This window comes from Rissa tridactyla, chromosome 16, assembly GCF_028500815.1.
Source record: "Rissa tridactyla isolate bRisTri1 chromosome 16, bRisTri1.patW.cur.20221130, whole genome shotgun sequence".
NCBI lineage: Eukaryota > Metazoa > Chordata > Aves > Charadriiformes > Laridae > Rissa > Rissa tridactyla.
In genome coordinates, this window is record NC_071481.1 from 7,416,260 (window position 1) to 7,433,029 (window position 16,770).

A 16,770-nucleotide genomic window follows, 5' to 3' on the forward strand; every position below is an offset into this window, starting at 1 on the left:
GAGCAAGAGGCATTTCCCAGCCTCTGGTGCTGTGTCCAGGACCTCCCTCCCGGCCCCCGGTCCTGGAGAGCTGCTCTCCCCCACCGGCCCGTCTCCGAGGCTCCACGAGCTGACAAATTAAGAAGTTTAATTAGTTCCGACCTTTGTGGTCCGCGGTCGCTGTGCTGCGCCGCGCCATCAGCGAGGTCTCGGGGCCGGGTCCTGCAACGCAAACAGGAAAAGGGATCTTAGCCCCGGAGTCTTGCATCCTTCCAGGATCATTTCTGATTTAGAAAGGTATACATCTGTGACACCCGCAATTAATAACTGTTCAATTATCAGGGTTTGCAGATGGTGTGGATAACCCTGTTAGGCCTGTTGTAATAAGCATTAAGTATTGATCGTGCCCACGCCCGGGCTGGTATTTACCACGCGGGTCACGAACGAGGTGCGTTAATACCTGTGAATCCTGGTTTAAGTGTGAAAATGCGCAATAAAATAAATGACAAAAAAAAAAAAAACCACCACCCAAAAAACAACTCTTTGTGTTCTTTTATGACTTCTTCAAACTGTTGCCAAGTAAAGAGCGAGCTCGTGCGTGCGCTCGGTACCTTCAGTGCACGCACCATGATAAGAAAAGACGGAAACAATAAGGCTCTGCCCAAACCCCCTCCTTCTGCCGTCTCTGTTCATCCCAGCAGCTCGCTTCGGTTTCGGTACCCGACTGCGGGTGCTCCCCTTCATGCTGCCGCACCCAACGCCGACCAATCCTCGTGTATATTCATTATTTCTTAAAAAAAAAAAAAAAAACACCCGCCTTTTTGCTCTCATCTTCAGCAGCTAAGCCTTTCCTGGAGAGCGTGCGGGACGCTTGGGCCGCCACAGCTCTGCCCCTGCAGAAACCCCCCCAAAAACCAGCCTTTTGGCTGCCCTTCTCACCACATGCTCATCCCAGAGAGAAAAAACCTACGAAATGAAAGCACCCCAGCTTTGTATTTTCTGCTAAAATGAATTTTTCTGCTATTTTCTGCACACACACCCCCCCGGCATGAGGATGGGAGAGGCAGGCCCAATCGAGTAGGCGCCTAATTCAATATCATCCGGGTTTCTACAAAGCATCCTCTTGCTCCATATACTGGGAGGGCGCGTGGGATCCCAGTTCAGCTCCAAACACCCCCCCCAGGTCCCACAGCAGGAAGGGAAGGACCGGACCCACCCCGGCTTCAGGCATGGTCTCCGAACCCCTGAAGATCGTCCAGGTGGGACCAGAGACGCGTCCTGTTCAGCCAAGTCCCCTCCTGCTGCCCAGCTTGGGATAAGCCCCCCCCAAAAAAGCTCCCCCGAACCTTTCCAGAGTGGCCCATCAGCTCAATCAAATCTCGTTAAGGGCAGTGCGGGATCCGGAGAGCCATGGCCAAGGTGCCAGAGCTCCTTCAAGCCGCTGCCTTCGACTCACGCCTTTTATGACTTAAGGCCAGAGTGTCAAGGGGATTTTTTTTTTAGCCTTAACTCTGAATTTCATGGCTTTTGTGACGTTAAATCTGTCCCCTAATGCTATTTAAACAGTTGGCTTTTTGAAGCCGATAAACACTTGGGTAGGTGTTTGGGAGAGGCAGGGGCTTTGGCAGCAGACCCCCGGGTACCCCCCCGCCTGCTGGGATGCTCCCGGACCACTCCACCCTCCGCCGGGATGGGGAAAACAGGGAGGGCGGGATGGGGAAAGGAGCTCTGTGTAATCCTACAGTGCCCAATAAAGCAAGGCAACAGGTTTGGAGCATCTCCAGTAGGGATTCAACCCCATTCCCATGGGCAGCCGGAGCTTTGGCTCTCCGCGCTCCCCATCGCATCCCGAAGCGCTCGGTTCTCCATCCCCAGAGCCAGGAGCGAAGCGGAGCTGGGATCTCGCTGGGAAGTGGCAGATTTTTCCCCTCCGGTAACACGCAGCTCCATCTGCTTCCCGTTAGCGGCCCCGGCCCAGGCTAATTGGCAGATCAAACCCTGCGATGTCCCACGTTAGGTGCGTCCTTAGGGGAGTCCGGAGCCAGGACGACGCTTCTTGGACGGAGCCCAAAGGCCTTTCCCCGCCGTCCCGGGCGGCGCAGGGTGTTAATGCAAACCACCCCCAGCAGCCCAGGGCCACCGCTCGGCTTCGGAGCAGGAAACCGAAGCAGCAGGAACCTGCTCATCCATGGCGGGGGTAAAGGGGAGAGGCGGGGGACGGGCAGGAGGCCAGCACAGCAACGGCCACCACCTTTTCTAGCAGGCGGCAGGGATGCTTCTGGCTCTGAAATTGCCCAGATTGAACAGGAGAGGCGATGACAATGACGACGCGTTGGCCCCCCTAACGTTACCTTCACTGATTTTCCTTTTTTTTTTTAAAAAAAAAAAAAAAAAAAAAAAAAAGGAAAGGTTTAAGTCTCTAATGGTAACGTTTGCAGTTCCCTACTCTTACACACACGGGGAACGGCTGCAACTCAAGACCGGGCAGGGGACTGGGAGACCTCGGCAGGGCGCCCCGGGGAGGAAGGGGACAACCCAGCGCCCCTTGTGCCCACGAACACAAAACCCGAACCACGGAGGAGGCGCTCGACCGCCGTCTGGTGTAACGGGGGGGCCGAGGAGAGCCCTTAACCCCCCCCAACCCCTCCATAAATGAGGTTTAGAGGCTCGCCCTGGGCAGCGGGTCGCAGCCGGGGGAAACACTGCACCAAACACCCGTTGCCTCTCCGTGTGCCGGTCCCCGCAGAGCCCCCGGGGGGGGGGACACACGATCAAATCGGGGTGCTGCTGCAGGGCACGGCTGCCTGGAAGGGGTTAGGGCTCAGGGTCCTGCCCTGCCAACCCCCGGCACCGCTTCCCAACCGCAGCCGCTCGTCCCGCCCCGCACCTGGGGAGCCGCGAGAGGCGGATTTAGCAACGCGTTTCCCAGGGAGGACAAATCCCTGTCCTTACCTTACGGGATCCCACCACCCCAAAAGCAGCACCCACCTGGAGGCAGACCCCGCAGCCCGAGCCGCATCCCTTCTCCGGGGGGCGCGGAGCACGGCCCTGGACCACCGCAGCCCTTTGCTCTCCCCTTCCCCATCCCCATCCCAGGATTTTGGGCTCCTTTCCCGGTGCTGCCCGGCCGGAGACTGCAGCACCAGGCGGCGGGCGAGGCCGGGGGCTGCTCCCCCACCTGCAGCCCATTTACAGCCCATTTACAGCCCGTTTACAGGCTGCAGCTGCTGGGGGGGGAGGGGGCTTGTGCCCGTCCTGTGCCACTCTTTTCACCAAGCTGGTTTGGTCGAGACCTTTAGGGCTCCCCCCTTTCCCAGCCTGCCTGGTTTTCTCCTAAAAATCCTATATCCTAGGGACAGATCTCCTGCCCAGCCAGTGTTTCAGGCTGGAGAGCAAGTGCTAGAGGCAATCCAAGAGGCTGCTTTTACCTTTTGCTGGTGCCAAGGGTGTGTTGAGCGAGCATTTCTGACCCTCTGCGGGGGGGTTTCCACCTCATTTCCCAAGGAGAGGCCAGAAGAAACTCACTACACAGATGCTACAGGGGCAAAGGGCCACGTAGGATGCAGGGAAAGGGCCGGGGATGGTTTCAGGACAAGTATCTTACCTTTAAAGACGGGCCCAAGCGAAACCCCAGCTTTACAAAGCCCCTTAAGCTCTGCTTATCCGAAAACTTAAGGCTGAAAACCTGCCAGACCCCACAGCGCGTGGGGGTGTGCAATCCCCCAGTGTCCCCTCTGTGTCCCCCCTCCATGGGCAGCCTGGCCCCTCGCGGCAGGGATGCTGCTGTTTGCAGGGAACATCTCCTGCCCAGCGCGGAGGCAGCAACCCCTGAATCAGGGTGTTTCCCCCCCCCAAAATGTGCTCCATTCCCTCTCCATTCAGGGCTGTACAGTCCTGGGGCAGCAACAGCCTGGCATCGCCTGTTCCACCTCCGGGGACTGGTTTTTGGGCACAGCCCGTGTCTGTCTATTTTTCCATCCCTTGAAAAAAAAAAAAAGGACGATGAAGAGAAAAAAGACACAGGGGGGGCTGGGGGTGACAAGGGAGAGGAAAAACCGCCGTGCAGGGCAGCACCAGAAATCCTGAGAAGACGGTTTTCCAGGGGGATGGAGATCCCCCCCCGCTGCCTTGGCCTGTTTTTTCCCCTCTTTCTGCCTTATATTCTTTCTCCCCTCTTGCCATTTCTGCCCGAGGCTTGGCCTCCCCGGCCTTTTTCGGGCTTTGTGGCTTTGGGAGAGCAGAGGAATCCTCGGGGGTCCGGGCAGGAGACGTTTGCAGTACAAGGACTTAGCGGCAGATGGTGGTCTTTATCCCATTCTCCGAAGATGGGGGAAAAAACCAGTGGCCCCACAGCTCCCAGTCGCTCATCCATGGTGGTGGTGTTGGGGGGGGGCTCAGGACTGGGGGGAGCGGCCGTGGGGCTGGGGGTGTGGGGGGGCAGAGGGTGGGTTTAAAGCGGTGGGGAGAAAGGCAAGAGCCGCAGGGTTCAGGTCGAGAGCCGGCCTTTCCCACAGAAACACCGGCCGGCGGGAAGGGGGAGAGGGTTTGGGTATGTCGGCCCCGTTCGACAAACAAACAGCGGTTTTAAGGGCTGTAGCAAGTGCCCGCGCTCCCCGGCCCCTCCAAAAACCGCCACAGAATTACGGGGAGGCTTCTAATATTTAGCATTTTTTCGCTAAAGCCCCAGGTCCTGCAGTCATGAGAATACAGCGGGATGTCAGCTTCCAGCTAAAATAAATAAAGAGGGGATTCAGGTCCCTCGGGCTAACGCAGCGAAGCCGGGAGATGTGACTCCCCCTCCTCGGGGCCGGAAGAAAATCTCGGAAAGCAAATAAAGGGACCGGGAGGCAGAAAGCTCCCCCACCTCACACACCCCCAATATCCTTTTCATGACCATGTTGCTCACCGAGCAATTAAAAATCACGGGATACATCCCTCTGGAGGAGAGCACCCTCCTTCCCAGGGTACGTGGGTCCCTTCCTCCACCTTGGGTGCCGCAGAGTGCTTAGAGACATGGGTTAGGGGTGGTGTTTGTCCGTCTTAGGCGTTGGTTGGACTCGACGATCTGAAAGATCCCTTCCAACCTTGGCAATTCTATGATTCCCCGACCCTCGGAGGCACAGCTTGGCCTCGGGGCACGTCGGTGAGATGGAAGCGGGGGGAGGATCATACCTATCCCAGCGTTTCTCACTTTACCCCAGGGAGGGCTTGTCTGGGAGCTTGAATTATTTTGGAGCCAGGCTGCTTGAGAAGAGGAACAGGTGAAGGCGGCCGGCGCGGCCGCCAGCAGAGCCCGGCTCGGCGTCTCTCTCCTCCTCCGGCTCTCCGGGGAACCCCCCCCGCCACCTCCCCAGGAGATAAATTACTCGCTGTTGTCTGCCGGCCTCGAGGTTGGCTCGAAAGGCGAATAAAAGGGGTTTCTGGCAGCAGCGGGGAACCGCAGCAAAGTTGGCCCAGGGCGGCTCGGGATTAAGAGCAAACTTTTGCATCTGCCAAAGCTGGTCCCTCGCAGCCTCTTCCCTGCCAGCTGCAGCCTCGCTGCCTCCAGCCCCCCCTTTTCCGTGCTCAAATCGGCCCCCCGAGGGATGGGGAGAGGCTGGGGGCAGGAGGAGGCACAGTCCCGCACCTCCGGCCGGGGTGTGTGTGCACAGCCTCATCCCCCATCCCATGGGACCTGACCAGACGGGAGGGATGGGGCCGGCGCTCCCCGATCCCCATCCAAAGGCCGGATCCTGCCTCGCGGAGCGTGGGGAGAGATCTCCGTCCCTTTCGCCTGGCACCATCCTCCCCGTCCCTTTCGCCTTGGTTGCAGGCACCACCCGGCCAACAGCGATATCCCCCTGTCTGGCCACCAAATGCCACAGCATCACCATCATCATCATCATCATCATCCTCATGTGTCTCCAGGCCTGCAGCAAAACACGAACCTCATCCCCATGGTCGCAGGGACGGATGGTTTTCCCTTGAATCACCATTTCTGAGCCCATATTCCCTCTCCTGGGGGGCAGGAGTGTGTTATCCCCTAAATCCCGCTCCTGTCCCTGCCCCCTGGGCTCCGCAGCAGCCCCCGCACAGCGATCCATCCTCCCGCAGCCTTTCGCGGCGCATCCCCCCCCCACTCCTCCTCCCCGGCCCCGCGTTTGGGTGCTTAAAATGTATCTGCAGTACCATCTCAGCTGCTATTTTTCATCCTTCAGCGATAAGGCATCTGCGTGTACACAGCACCCAGAAAATTACTTACAAACAGCAGCTTCCTCCTGCAGATTCCACCCCCCCCACACCCCCTACAAATTATTAATATTATCACAGAGGCAGCCCCCGCTCTGGCGTTGTTTTCGCTGAAGATTTTTTTCCCCCCACCCCACCCTTTGGGTTTTTTGGGTTTTTTTTGTTTTGTTTTTTTTTTTTAATTTTACCCCCGCCCCGCGTCGTGATCGCCGATTTGAGATCACAAACCTGACATTTCGGTGCCTGCTTCACAATGCCAGGCGGGCAAAACTGCCGGCGACAATCGATTCTCCCCGCATCGTCTACCGGTGCCATCCAAAACATTTAATCAAGGCGAGATCAACCCTTCCGGCAGCTCCCCGCTCGCTTTTTTTCCCAGCCTCTGAAAATATGCGACACCCCGAAAATGAGGGATGCCAGGAGCAGAGGGGTTGGAGTTGGGTGGGAGCATCCCTGCTCTGGGAGGGTGGGGAAGGGAAGGGGTCAGCCCGGAGCAAACCGAGCGATGGGGTCTCAACCAGAAAACCTGTGCCCTGTCTGTGGGCAAACTGGTGTCCACTGGGACGGCTGTGGGACGGGTCTGCCTCTCCCCCAGCACCGCGTCTGCAGCCCGGTGAGGGTCAACCAACGCAAGGAAAGGGGATTCCCAGCCTGGTACCTACCTAAATGGACCTGGTGGAGTCCGGGGGCTGGTAGGGAACAGGATTAATTGGACTTTGGGCACTCGAAGGGATTTGCTGGGTCAAAGCTTCCCGGAGGTGAAATTTTCCAGCCTGGTCCGGAGGTGCTGGAGCTGGGTGCTGGGAGAGGTCTCTGCCCCCCAGGATGAGCGCAGTGAGAGCGTTTACAGCCGGCTCCGCACCCACGGAGTCATCGGAAAACCCTCCTGCGGGGCATCCCTTCTCCCACAGGGATGTGGCCGTCCCATTTAGTGGATGGGAACGTTGAGGCCTGGGAAATAACTAACACCCATTGCTAACGAGGGGGGGGTTCCCAGTCCCCTGCTCCCACTGCTGGCCTGGGGATGTGCGAGGGTACTCTGGGAGGGGGGGTAAAAGCCAAAAAGCTGGGGTTGAGATTGCCATGTGTTGGTGGCACCCCCCAATGACGTGCCATTTGTTCCTTGCATGTCCCCCGGGCTTGTGTCCCCTGCTCCCCTGCACCCCGACGAGCTCCTCGGGGTCCCCTGGTGGAGCAGGCTGGGGGTGGGGGGCAGTTGCGGGGGGGCACATGGCTTCGAATAAAACCCACCCACCTCAGTCCAGCGGGGAGGGGATCGTGCAGGCGGGGAGGGGAGCGCCAAAGTGACGCCCGTCCCCCAGGAATGCGCGTCCCCCTCCCTCTCCTCCTGCGCGCCCGGCCTTAATCCGGGGGTGGCAGCGGGACGGCTGGAGACAGCTGTGCCTGCCCCCCCCCCCGGCCCTGACATCACCCCCCGGCTATGAAGGCGTTCGCCTTGGCCAAGGGGTCCTTCTCCAAGTGTTTGCAGGGGATGGGGGGCGGGAGACACCCACGCTCCCCTTAACCCTCTGCTTGCAGGGCAGGAGGCTTGACCCTCCGCTTCCAAAACGGCCCCAGGTGGGGTTTTTGGCTCCCGAGGAGAAATAATTTTGGGAGCGAGCGAAGCAGGGGCGCTCCCGCTCGCAAACCCTGCTGCGGGGACAAAGGCGGTGCGACACCCAGGCTGCCGTAACCCTCCGAGCGCTGCCGTCCGGAAAGACGGGACAAAAGAAAAGGCCCCCAGCCGAACGGGTATGGTGGAATAGCCCCCAATTTCCAACCCCCCTCCTCCCAGCTGCCCAGAATCCAGCTGCGAGCTTTGTTTTCTCAGCCCCGAGTCTCTGCTCCTGGTGCCTCAAAGCAGGGAATAGGTGGAAGAAGGGAAGGGAGCCGGCGAGCTCCAGCCGGAGACCCAGGAACGCGCCCGCTCCCCTCGTCTCCGCTTCCTTTGCTGCTCCTGACTCTGCGGTTGCTGCTGCCGAGGGGTTAGACACCAGCGAAACGGGCCCCAGGGTGGTCTGGCTACAGCTAAAAAGGCTGCTGGCGTCAGGGCAGCCGTGCTGGCGTCCTCAGCTCCGTCTCACAGCTAATTCCCCCGTGCCCCGTAGCTCCTCTGGGTTTGTTCGTTAGCACCTCTGTCAACGTTCTCCTGCACTTTGCCAAGAGCTGGTAGACCGTACACCAGGGTGCAGCCACTGGGATATTCCTGGGGCTAAGTGGGAAGGCAGCTTTCCATAGCAGGCTGCCTGACACCCCAAATTTGCTGCAAGGTATGGTGGAGAAAAGGATTTAGAATCATAGAATGTGTTGGGTCGGAAGGGACCTCTAAAGGCCATCTCGTCCCACCCCCCTGCAGTCAGCAGGGACATCTGTAACTAGATCAGGTTGCTCAGAGCCTCATCCAGCCTGGCCTTGAATGTCTCCAGGGATGGGGCCTCCCCCACCTCTCTGGGCAACCTGGGCCAGTGTCTCACCACCCTCAGTGTAAAGAACTTCTTCCTGATGTCTGACCTAAACCTGCCCTGCTCTAGTTTAAACCATTGCCCCTTGTCCTATGGCTCCGTGCCCTTGCAAACAGCCCCTCCCCAGCTTTCCTGTTGGCACCCTTCAGGGACTGGAAGGGGCTCTAAGGTCTCCCGGGAGCCTTCTCTTCTCCAGGCTGGAGAAGAATTTCCTTCGGTATTTCCTACCACCCAGGGCTGGACAACCTTCCCCTAAGCTGTTGGAAATGGCTTAAGGGTGACCAGAAGTGACCCAACCCAGGGACAATGTGCAAGCCCCAGCGAGATGCTGCTTCCCCTCCGCTCCTCTTTCCTCCTGTATCCCTGTCTGGATAACAAGTGGGATGGCAGTGACTGGTCCCAGCGTGCCGCTGGGCTTGCCAGGGGGGATAGGATGTCAGCCGGCTGCGCCCCCGAAAACGTGACCCCCTCTGGGCCGAGCTGCCTGATGTTTTCACTGGAACCATCAATCAGTGCGGGAGACACGATCATATTTTACAGCCAGAGTTGCTTGTGAAACTCAAGCTCGGCGTGGCGGCCACCGCTCCGCGCTCGCTTGGGAGAGGAAGGCAAAGCCCGGACGGGTCTTTAACCCCTTGTGACAAGTCCTGCGAGCTGCAATTCTGCAGCAGCCACGGCTATTCTGCGCACGCGAGTTCTTGCCTCCTGTATCCTTAGCACCCGATGCTGCAGACGCAGGGCAGGCTGTTGTTTAACGAGAGGCAAACTCTCCTCACGCTCCCGAGACGCTCTGCACCAGCAGGCGGCACGCGGAGAAGCACGGCACGCGGAGAAGCACGGGCACCCAGGGACGCTCCTTCCCACGCTATTTACAGCCCACAGCTACACCTTCCCCCCAGGCTGGCTAAAAACAGACGACGGCACAAAACACAGGCGGGTCTGAACGCCCTCCTCGACTCCCACATCGCCCAGCCCCGACTGCAGGGCCCAAGGTATTCCCAAAGCATTGGCAGACTCGCAGCTAAAATAGATATTGCACAGGCCGTTCCCGCTCTGCGCACGAACGCAAGGAAATCTCTGCCCTGGCAATGCTGCTCTTCGTGAAATTCCTGTCAGGAATTCTGCTGCTATTAAGCTGAAATCAAAGCGATGCTCTGGCCAGATAGCCCAGCTCTGGCTTCAGAAAGTTTATCCCGGTGTCCCGATCCCTTTGTTTCCCCTCTCCTCGGGGAGCTTGTTCCTGGCCACCGTCCCACTGTGCGATGCTGTTCTCCGGGAATTGCCCTGGTGGCTTCGGTTACGCTTGCCCAGGAACAAAGCGGCTCTCCCCGACGGGCGAGCATCCTCCCCGCGGGGGGAAGAGGAGCCTGGCTATTGAGACGAGGGGCATTCGGGAGGCCTCGGGGATGTTTTTACAGCCCAGCCGTGCCAGGCTGATGGATTGCTGATTGGAAATTAGATTTCCGAACTTGAAGCGGTCGTAAGCATTGGAGAAACGACAGCTCCCACAGGGAATGAATGGATGCAAGGGGAGGACGCGGCTGAGGCGGAGGCAAGTCCCTGGGAATGATCTGGGACAGCCACAGGCGGAGATGCTGGGTGCCTGCCTTTGCATGGTGCAGACTCTTGCATCCTGTGGGGACAGGCTGAGAGAGCTGGGGGTGTCCAGCCTGGAGAAGAGAAGGCTCCGGGGAGACCTTGGAGTCCAGGAGTCCCTTCCAGTCCCTAAAGGGGCTCCAGGAAAGCTGGGGAGGGACTCTGGAGCAGGGAGGGGAGCCATGGGATGAGGGGGAATGGTTTAAAACTGGAAGAGGGGAGATTTAGATGAGACCTGAGGAAGAAATTCTTCGCTGTGAGGGTGGTGAGCCCCTGGCCCAGGTTGCCCAGAGAAGCTGTGGCTGCCCCATCCCTGGAGGGGTTCAAGGCCAGGTTGGACGGGGCTTGGAGCAGCCTGGGCTGGTGGGAGGTGTCCCTGCCCAGGGCAGGGGGTGGCACTGGGTGGGCTTTAAGGTCCCTTCCAACCCAAACTATTCTGTGATTTTGTGATCCTGGGGGCAGGGAGATGCAGCATGTGATCACTGGCTCTTCTGCGCCGGGCACCGGCTCTTGCGTAGTTCAAGGGCACAGCAGCCACGAGCAGAGCCTGAAGTATACATAAATACGTAGGGAGTGCAATAATTAACTAAACTGAATTTTTGACGGGTTGACTGGGGCAAGGGGGTACACCAAGCGTGCTGAAGACCTGTTCTGCACGGACCCATCCCTCCTTCAGCACAAGGACCCCCGAACTGGGATGCTCGAGGGTACCGAAGTCTCTTGGCACAGCCCTGCCTGGGACATCAAAGGTGTCTGAGATCCTCAAGCCCCACGTGCGCCAGCCCATGCAGCCGCTGTATTCGCAAGGAGATCTCGCTAGCAAACGGCGGATTATAAACGAATAAATCTGTCGAAGGAAGAAATGGAACGCACACCGAGGAGACGAGCTGGAAGCAGTTTCCACGCTGTCAAAAATAGGAACCGGCTGATTAAATCAGGCCTGATTTCCAAGGAGCTGACTCCAGGACTGTGCAGTTCTGCGCCCAAACGTGCCGGGGACTCGCAAAGTTGCAAGTTTGTGGCTTGGGGAGCTGAGGGGTGAAGGGATGGTGGGGAGAATCAGGGGGAACCCTGACCCTGACCTACTCATGACTCAGAGAAACCAAGAAACGAGGGGTTTAGCCTATACCAACAATAAAATATTGTCAGCTACGGCCAAGCTGCTGCTCCCTGCCCTGTCCCACACCTTTTGGGCGCCATCCCGCCCTGCACCTTCCGTAGGGGAGTTTAACACCAAGTACATAAATAGCTCTTGGAACAGGATTTCTTGTTCCCTGTTGAGGGGCAGAGACTAACTGAATATGGAAGGAGGGAAGAAGGAAGAAGGAGGCGAAATCATTGTCTTTTCCTTCTGCTTTGGTTACTAAAATGGGAACTGCCTGGCTTTTTTTCACAGCTGGTGTGTTTTGAGTCCCTCAGAGGACGTAGGTTCCCACTGAGCCCCTGGCTCCCGACTAGGACGTGATCCATGCCAAGCAACGTAGCTTGGGATCTGCTCCCTAAGCCCATTCCTGGACCAAAAACCTCCCTGCTGGCTCTGTGCATCCTCGGCCCCAAACGATATGGTAGCAGGGCTGATTTACTACTGCCCGGGCTGCGGGGAAGGCGATAATTCCTCGGTAACACCTGCATTTACGGTCTGCTCGGCCGGGCTGCCTCCCCCACTTGTCAGCTCCTTTTAATCGCAGCTGATAACTTGTCAGAGGCTCTTGACATTGTTTTTTCCCCGAGCCGGGCAATGTGGTGAGCAGCTGCGCGCGGGGAAAGTCTCATCTTTCTGCTCCAGCCAGGGAGAGCCCGGCCCGTAACCTCTCCACCTCCCGTTTTCATTACGAACGCTAAGACTTTGGCACCACTTCAGACTCTCCCTCCTGTCCCAGGGTGGGGGGGAAGCCAGCTGTGATGCCTTCTCACAGCCTGGGAAAATAGTTCTGGGCTCCGCTTTTCCCTCAGAGCCCTGAAATTCAAGTGGCCAGTGCTCTCTCTCTCTCCCCTCCTCCTCCTCCTCCTCCTCCATCCTTCTCCCCTTCCTTTTCCCTCCCCTTTTCTCACTCCAACCTACACAGCCCTCGTTTAAAATTAAGCACTCTTCCTCCCTCATTAAGGGCGAGATCAGGCCACCCATCCCATACCCTACAAGGAGCCTATACATCACACACCTATTTTCCCTAGAGATATTAACCCATTCCTTCCCCAGCCCATTCTTTTGGGGACAGTAATCCCAGCCATTAGTTGGAATCCAACCATTAGATAGTCCTTAAAATTACACTGCCCTTTTCCATTTCCTTGCAACCATTCCTGTATGGTGAGGTTGGGGGCATTACTGCGTATGTTCCTATACGTCTTCAGGGTCGCAGCTCCCAGACGAAGAGCCCGCATCTACAAACCTCAGAGACCTCCCAGTTAATAATTAAGTCTATCAATGCATCTGCGTCTTAAGTAGCATCGTGCTGTTCCCCCATGACGGACGAAAATGCTGTTTATCCCTCTTTTATAGACGAGGAATTGAGGTGCACAGGGATTTCACAGGTTCCCAGCACAATAGAGTGGGGCCAATGGACATGAACCAAATTCCACACCTACCCAGGACCTGCTGTTCCAGTAACCTTATCCCTGTTTCACCCCTGGGGAACTCCCCCAACCCATCACAGACAGTGATTTCTGTCATGCAGGCATGAAACCATGGTGCCAAGCTACCAATTTTCCCAGCAGGGAGTTGAGGGACAGCCAGGGCTGCTGTTTTCTAACTGGATTCCCCCCCAGTTGTGCAAATATTTGGCGTCGCACCCAGGTGATGGATGCTTGCGTGCAAAAAAAGGCCACGCAAATGGACTATCTACGCAGCAGAGACCTTTGAAACATCTGTCAGCGCCTCCAGGTGATGCCTTGCTATGTCCGTCTTTACGCAAAATAATACTTTAACGCTACTTGGCAAACACAGGACCCAATTCTCTACCGAGGCTGCTGATACTCCTGCAAAATGCAACCGAATCAGAGTAGTGGTGGTTTGCACCCATTTTATGCTACAGAAAGCTGTAGCACAAGATGCAGTCAATAGCCAGAGTATGGAAATAAAACGTTTTCATGCAGACACGGCATTAATCCCTGCCCAGGGTGCACTTAGCATCAAGAAAGAAGGGTGGCTGCATCCCATCGGTGAGGACAGTTGGACAGAGGGTATAGCTTGAGCAGTTTGGGAAGGAGATGTGAGCGTTAACACCACACCTTTTACTAAGATAACACACCTCTTCTTCCTCCTGTTTTCTCCTTTTTTGTTCTGCAGGAGGGAGGCGGCTGCTCGAGAGGCCGAGGGTCTCTCCAGGTCTGAACCTTCTCTCCAGCAGGGATTGCTGGTAGAAGCTTTGGATGTGCATCTCAATCCCATGTGGCGGATGATTTGGATTAGCGATTTGTCACAATCCCCTCAACTCATCGGGTTTCAACGATGGGAAAGACACACAGATGTAAAATCTCACTCTTATGGCTTTGATTTGAGGTTGGATTGACAACCGTGCGGAGCTTGGGTTTGATTCAGGTTCAGACGCAGCTGAGAGCCGTTATCCCAGAATTGTGCCCCAACATGATCAATAAATTTGGTGGTGGGGACAGAAATGGGCAGGAAGATTTTCAGACCAGGAAATCCAAACGTCAAGACAAAGCCTGAGCTCCTCAGAGAGCCGAGCACCGGACTCCCTCTCCATTTGCCAACCATCACTCAAAGCAAAAAGTTTGGCCCAAAAACCCGAGCGTGAGAGGCTCACAGATGTTGTGGTGAAGCCAGTTTCTGTTCTCTCCCCCGCCCCGTGCAGTTGGATGAGTTTCAAGGATTTGGGGTAAATGAGATGACAGAATCACAGAACGGCAGGGTTTGGAAGGGACGTCTGGAGATCACCCTGTCCCACCCCCTGCCACAGCAGGGTCACCCACAGCAGGTGGCACAGGAACGCCTCCAGGCGGGGTTGGAATGTCTCCAGAGACGGAGACTCCGCCACCTCTCTGGGCAGCCTGTGCCAGGGCTCTGCCACCCTCACAGCAAAGAAGTTCCTCCTCGTGTTTAGGTGGAACTTCCCATGGTCAAGTTTGTGCCCGTTACCCCTTGTCCTGTCCCCGGGCACCACTGAGAAGAGCCTGGCCCCATCCTCCTGACACCCACCCTTGAAGTATTTATAAGCGTTGATAAGATCCCCCCTCTTGTACCTTTTCCTCCAAAGGGAGGATGCCAGCGCTTCCAAAACACCCAGGCTGGGCTGGGTGCCTCCTTCTCCCGTCTCCTGGCGGGGCAGCGGTGCTGGTACCCCGGCTGGGAGGCTGCCGTTCTGCCCAATCACCGCAATAGGAGGAGGCAGCTTTTAACAGCTGTGAAATGCTACGGGGATCGGAGCGGTGATGCTCTTGCCAGCTCCCTCTCCCACCCCCGACACAAGTCATTTATTTATTAACTTCTCCCCTCTCCTTCCTTCTGTCCGTCTGATGCTGGGCATTAGACAGAAAGGGGACAAGACCGAGGGGGCTGGATGCCACTGAACCGCCCCGGAAAGGAGGAATCTGCTCGCAATTTTGACGTGTTCAACACACAAAAACCCAACTGACCCAGTTTATCCCCCTTTCCCCTCCACAGCTTACCTGCTAGGGAGGCGTGAAAAAGGTATCAGGGTGCTGTGGGCTGAGCTCAGCTTGGGAGAGGTGGTTTGGAGGAGGTTTATGTTCCTCTACATTGCATTTAATTGCGTTTACACCGCAGCAGCAGCAGCGATGGAAGCAGCTGCCGATGACCTGAATCCCATCCCCTGCTCTCGTCAGAGGAGAAGTCTTCACCCCAGGTGCAGGGAGCATGGATGGATTTCCCAGAGGGGTCCTTAATGATGGAGACAACCCTTTCTCTCGCAGCCAGCACTTCTCCCTGCGGACACGGGAGAGAAGCTGAGTTAGAAAAGGGAAATTGCCAGTTTAGGGGGATGATAGAACCAAAGGGTTGCACTTGTGACTTGCAAAGAATATCAGAGCGAATGTTCTGTTTCTCACAGTTTTTGGCTAGGAGGGTTTTCTAGCTCAACGTCCCACCCAAGGCAGGGCTGTGGCCAGCACCAGCTCAGGTCAGCCGTGGCTTTCCCCAGCTGGGTCTTGGTTGCTCACATTTAAGAACACCCATTTTGGATTGACCTTCCCACCATGGAGGGACGTGAACGGAGGGCTTGGCTCCCGTGAAGACACCATGAGCTTCGGGCAAGTCTACTCCTAATCGTGAGACCTTGGGGTCTCACATCCCCCTGTTTTACACCAATTTCATCTCAGGGTGACCCCAATAGCTATCGCACGTTAACCTCAAAGAAGGCAGAAATCAAGCCACCAGGCAGCCCTGCCCCTGTGTATTTGGGTCTTTTTTGGGTGTTTTCCCAGCCCCCTGCACCTGGGGGACGGAGGATGGAGTAGGACGCGATGGGAAAAATGACAAACAAAGCAGAACAGCACATCTGACGCCCTGTGAATTAATCAGAGAGCAGGGCCAGCATGCTGGGCAAACAAGACCTGGAATTGCGTCTCTAACCTTGATTAAATTAGAAAGCTCTCCAACTAATACAAACGCCCCTCGGTAAACAAGGGAACAGGGGCTAATGAAGTGGATAAGAAGCAACTTGACAAGTGACGGGGCTGGTGAGGGAGAGGCAGGGAGGGAGGAAGGCAGGGCCAGAGACTTAGAAAGGAGAAAAGAGAGGAGGGAGGCGCAGGCAGCCAGAAACGGGGAGAAGAGAGGGACGGAGGGGGAAAAAGGGGAAGGTGATTTCCTTCCAAAACGTTTTCCTAAAAAGCCAACACCCAAAGAAAGCGTCTCTTTTCTGTTTAAAGAGGTGCAAACATCGGGGAGACAAGAGACAGCAGCGAAGGCACTGCCAAGGCGCTGGATGGTGGCAGCCGTGCAGCCCCTTCCCACCGCGCAGGGGTTCGCCGGGGTGAGAGAGCCTCAGGGCTGCGACACGGCCGTGCTCCGGACCGGCTCCGCTCTGCCCCTTCCTCACAGCCAGCTCTAGGCTGATGGCGGCTTTGGTGGGGTCAGAACAGGTGCCAACAGCCTGCGCTCGACCGAGACGTCCATTAAAACTTGGTAGCTGCAATTGTGCAAACGGGCACGTGGTTTTCTCACCTGCCCATGTCGGCTCCGTCCCTCTGCACACCCCATCAATGCTTTTAGGAGCTACTTCTCCCTGCTGCCCTGTTCCTTACGCGTAGACCCTCCTCGCTCCCTCATTTATCAACATATCTCGTTTAGTTAGGATGAAAATTATGGGACCACCTCTGGGGGAAACCAGGAACGACCTGACTGAAGGCTCTGGAGATGCATCAGTGTCAAGGGATGCGAGAACAGCACCCACCGATCCCCTTCTTCTCCCATTTTGGGAGCATTTACCCTCCACCCCCGGGCATAAGGAATAATATAAACATTGCTGAGACCCTCATCCCTCCCCACAACTCCCCAGCACCCTGGCCAAACCTTATCTGAAGAAGTACC